Source organism: Cavia porcellus, unplaced genomic scaffold (genome assembly GCF_034190915.1).
Source record: "Cavia porcellus strain 051 isolate PalLab524CR breed Dunkin Hartley unplaced genomic scaffold, mCavPor4.1 scaffold_33, whole genome shotgun sequence".
NCBI lineage: Eukaryota > Metazoa > Chordata > Mammalia > Rodentia > Caviidae > Cavia > Cavia porcellus.
The window spans coordinates 1,446,140-1,451,139 of record NW_026947516.1 but is presented as its reverse complement, the minus strand read 5'-3'; the positions used below and the strand labels follow the sequence as shown (position 1 = coordinate 1,451,139).

The 5,000-nt window shown below is 54.1% G+C and overlaps 1 protein-coding gene across 1 annotated transcript in view; it reads right to left on the bottom strand.

Moving 5' to 3' along the window:
• Arsh (arylsulfatase family member H) overlaps window positions 1-2,790 on the bottom strand; it is a 38,579-nt gene extending 35,789 nt beyond the window's left edge. Inside the window, 1 exon segment of the mRNA XM_063242757.1 lies at window positions 2,526-2,790. The gene's annotated coding sequence lies outside the window, so the exon portion shown is untranslated.
• Between the last annotated feature and the right edge of the window lie 2,210 nt (window positions 2,791-5,000).

The following is a 5,000-nucleotide window of genomic DNA, read 5'->3' as shown; positions in this document are numbered from 1 at the left end:
CAGTGTCCGCATCTGCAGTCTGAAGCCGGCCGTGCCCTGCGCCCGCCCAGGAGCTGCGCTGCGGCGGTGAGGTGGTGATTACCATAATTACACCCCGGCGGGCCGTCTTCCTCCTCACAGGCCTTAACTGCACCTGCAGGGGCGGCCGCCACCTCCCGGGGTCAGAGCCTGGCTCGGGGCGCCATCCAGGGACCAGGCGGGCCTGCAACTCACGCAGTGCCCTGCCTCAGCCTCCTGCGTGGAAGCCCCGAGCTCTTTGCCCGAGTCTCCTCATCAAACCTGTCCGGCTGTGGCTTTCAGGCCCCTGCAGGGCATCTGCGTGCACAGCTGGCACCTGTGTGTGCACGTGTGTGTACACAGCTCTGTGTGCATATCAACATGCATACAAACACGGCCACACAGCTCTGCCCATGTGTGGGTGTGTGTGTGCAGGTGTGTGTACCTGTGTGGTGTGTACATGCATACATAATGCACACATGTCATGCACACGCATGGTCACATGCCCATGCATGTTAGCATATGGTGTGTGTACACGTGTGTGTGCATATGTATGGCGTGTCTGTGTGTATACAGGGGCCTGGGCTGGGTGTGTACATACGGATATATGTGTACATACACAGATATGTGCACCATATAAGCATGTACATATGCATATATTACAGCACGCACATTTTTAGTGCATGATATGTGCACATGCATATATACGCTGTATTCAAATGCATGTGTATATACCATATACAAGTATATGTATATATATATATATATATATATATATATATATATGTATATGAATGTGGACAGGACATATATTTGGATACATGTGTAATTTTTGTACAGGTATATGGCACATGTGTGTACATGCTTGCATGCAAGTGTGCAGAGTTGTGGATGTGCACACAGAATATAGATATATATGTGAGTGTGCATTATGCATCCGTACATTCTTGTGTATGTATTTCGTGTGTTTTGTGCACGGTATGTGTGTGATATGTTGTACACATATTTATGAAAGGTGTACATGCACACTGCTTGCATATATTTGCATATGTATACATGTATGCATGTATGTATGATCATGTGCATGGATGTGTGTTTGTGTGTGGATACAGCTATGCGCATAACAAGCGTATGTACCTGGCTGTTCATATTTGTGCATTTGTACATGGGTGCATAGTTGTGTATACACATGTGTGACATTCCTATGTATGTGGCATGTGTGCATGTGTGTCTGGGCACGGGTCTGTAGCTGTGGGTATGCATGGACTGTGTGTACACACATACATGTTCACACGTTTGTGTGTGTATAGTTGGCATGTCTGTGTGTATACATGTCTGTGTGTATAGTTATCTGCACACGCGTGGCACCTTGTGTGTGTGGCGTGTGTCTGGGTTAGTGTACGGCCGTCTCGGGAAGAGATCTGCGCATAAATCAGCTGAATCCAGAACACAGCGGCTGCATCAGTGTCGTGCAGTATTCTGGTGGTCACTGTTCTTGTGCCTTTGCAGGAGCGGAGACCGAGCCCAGGGCCTTTGCACTGAGCTACACCGCCAGCCTCTTTCTTTGTCCTAATTCTGCCGCAGGCTCTCACCAATGCCGGGCTCAGACTTGAGATCGTCCTGCCTCAGCCTTCAGGGTGCCGAGCTGCCGGCCCTGCGCCGCTGCCCAGCCACCAACCGGTCTGTAATGCTGTTAAGCATCGTCCACTCTGGTCGAGCTGGACAAACAGGAAAGGCTGCAGGACAAAGCTGGGCGCTGGGACCCCGCCCTGCATGCCCGGGTCATCAGGGCTGACTGCGGGAACCTGGCCTTTCCAAACACCCCGAAATCACGGCGCAGGCCCTCACGGCGAGCCCAGACGCGCTGGCTCCTTCCTGGGACGACGTTAAGCTTTGTTCCTCCGTCTTGTTTTGAACCCGCCTTTGATTTATTGTCCGGCCTCCACACAGCCCCGCGGCCTCGGAGGCCACCCGGAGCCCTGCTGGGCAGCAGGCTGTCCCGGTGCTGTGTGCCTTGGCCCGCGCTGCCGCCCGGCTCCCCCTGTGCAGGGCTGGCCACACCTCCGTTTGCAGAGCTGGCACTGCGTGCACTGTGATTTGCAAGTCGAGGAGCAGAAACAAGTCCGTCCTTGCCCACCGGCGGGCAGGCGGGCAGTTCCCAGGCTCAGAGACGTCTCCCACCCCACCCATCTTTCACGAATGCCAGGCCGCTCGCCATCGTCTGTGAAGCCAGCAAACCCAAAGACAGATGCTTAAAGCGGAGGCGTCCAGGTCCCGGGAAGCCTGCCCTGCTGCTGGCCAGCTGGGCGGGACGCTCATGCCCACCGGGCAAGCCAGACCTCTGCAGCTTTAAAGGACCAGGACAGAAAACCAAGCTCTGAGCTCAGCCAGCCTTAACGCCAAGCCACACCTCAGCCCTGTTTCTTGTTCTGAGGCGAGCTCACCCGCCTTGCCCGGGCTGGTCTCACGCTTGCAAAACCCAGGCGTGCACCACCACGCAGGGCCCCAGCCAGACAGTCCCGAAATACCTGTTCTCAAGCTGTTTGCTTTGGCATCGGTGCCCTGCAACTGCGAACTGGCAGCCGGCCCTGCATGCAATCGCCGGTGCCCGCCCTGTCGGGAGGACGCTTCCTGGAGGCCTCCCTGCCTCCCACTAAACCCACAAGCAGCTCTCTGACGTGGGCCGTCCGTGGCCTGCGCTCTGGCGGGGCCCACACGGCTCTGTCTGCACAAAACGTGGCTTTGTACGCTTCATCTCGGGGCGATCAATCTTTGGCCTCCGCCCGTTTCTGAAACCAGGCCTTGCAGGGCGGTGACATAAAATGCATGCACGGATTAGTTGGAAGAGGTGTCTCTGCATAAACTTTTAGGTGATTCATGTTCTTCTCCAAAAGTCTCCAAAGTGGCTGGGAGAGAAACGGATTCTCAGAGTGCAGCCCCAGCGGGCATGACGGCGCACACGTGTCACCCCAGCACTCACCGGGGAGGCTGAGGCAGGACGGTCTCTGTGAGTTCGAGAGCAGCCTGGGCTGCAGAGTGAGCTCCAGGCCAGCCTGGACTACAGATCGAGACCCCGACTCAAAAAGACAAAAAATAAACAAGCAAAGCCATTGTGCTTATAAATGCATTGTCCGTTCTTTCTGAGAGACCAGTACAAAAATAATTAAACAGTCACCGGGCTGGTGGGCAGCTGATGTTTTGATCCTCGGCCTCCAAGGTCAGCCAGGAAGCAGGGCAGGATGGGATGGCACCGTTCCGGGGCCGGGGAGGGAGGTCGCTCCGCAGCTCAGCTCCCATCTGGCAAGGTCAAGGTCCTGAGTTCGAGTCCTGGAAACCCCCAAAATAAAAACAAAAATAAGATAAAAAGATAAACCAGCTGTCAGAGGACACAGCAGTCTGGGTCTCCCCACGGGAAGAGAGATCGCTGGGCTGCTGGGTGAGCTCTACACTGTGCTTCAAGCAGGAGCACAAAAAAGGGGTGCCCCGTACCCCCAGGGAAGATTGTGGTGCACGGCCCCCCAAAATAAGGCCTGGGAACCCTAATCTGACCTTGAAAAATACAGAGGCGTTTGTCTCTGGCTGTAACAGTCATAAATAGTTAGAATTCCCAACCCCACGATCCCTGATACCAAAAAACAAAATAAACAAAACATTTTGCAAATTACTATGAATTTGTGTGCTTCTCCAAAGATGACTCAGCACTTGGGTACATAAAAAGCTCAGCATACAAACACTCTCCGTCCTGCCCGTCTGTCTGTCCCTTTGTGGGGTCCACACTGACATCCTCATGTTCTGGGGAGTCTTAATGTTTATGCTGTCTGAAGCAGACCCCGGGGGAGGTCCCCAGGACTGCAGAAACCCCCCCATGCATCCACTCGGACCCGGGGGCTGTGGTTTGTTGATGTCTTTTCGACCGTACAAATGCAGTCGGTCACGGAGGACTGCATTCAGCTGCCCGGGCTCCCCAGTGAGGATGTGGGGCCCGCAGGCCGGACCTTGGCGCCCTCAGCCCCTGCAGGCAGCGAGTGCCCGGGCTGGTCTGTGCGCCCAGGCCCGCGGGGAAACAAGGATCGAGCTCTCGGAGAACCCGTCCGTTCACCCAGAGGAACACTGTGTGCGGTCACTGTTGGGCGGTTTGATCTTTCCTCAGGCCTAAACCCTGCAACCTGAGCGGCGAGTCCTCAGTAATGACGTGCAGAATATTCCCCAGTGCGGGTCTCTTTCTGCTTTTTAAAAAATTCTATATTATTTCTATCGTTTTTTTATTTTGCTTTTTTAAAATAAAGCAATTTTTAAAGATTAAAAATAAGACAAGGAGAAGGAGGCTGGGTGTGGAGGTGCCCGCCCGTCATGCCAGCACCGGCAGGCTGAGGCGGGAGGGTGGCGGGCGCTCAAGGCCGGCCTGGCTGCACACAGACCCCGACTCAGAATAATAACGGTAAAGGGGAGGAGCGCTAAGAGGCTAAAAGGTTTACAAACACGGCAACTTCCGGGCCTGTCAGCCCACCCGGGCAGGTCCAGGGAAGAGACAGAGCAGGGAGGGTCAGCCTGTCCGTCTGCCTGTCTGTCTCTGTCTCTCTCTGTCTCTCTGTCTCTCTCTGTGTCTATCTCTCTGTCTCTGTGTCTCTCTCTGTCTGTCTCCCTCTCTGTCCTCTCTGCCTGTGTCTGTCTCTCTGTCTCTGTCTCTGTGTCTCTTTCTCTGTCTGTCTGTCTCTTTGTCTCTTTCTGTCTCTCTGTCTCTGTGTGTCTCTGTCTCTGTCTCTGTCTCTATCTCTGTGTGTCTCTGTGTCTGTCTCTCTGTCTCTGTCTCTCTCTGTCTCTGTCTCCCTGTCTGTGTCTGTCTCTGTGTTTCTGTCTCTGTCTCTGTGTGTCTCTGTCTCTCAGTCTCTCTGTCTCTGTGTGTGTCTGTCTCTCTGTCTCTGTCTGTCTCTGTGTGTCTCTGTCTGTCTCAGTCTCAATTTCAGTCTCTGTCTCTGTCTCTGTCTCTCTGTCTCTCTGTCTCT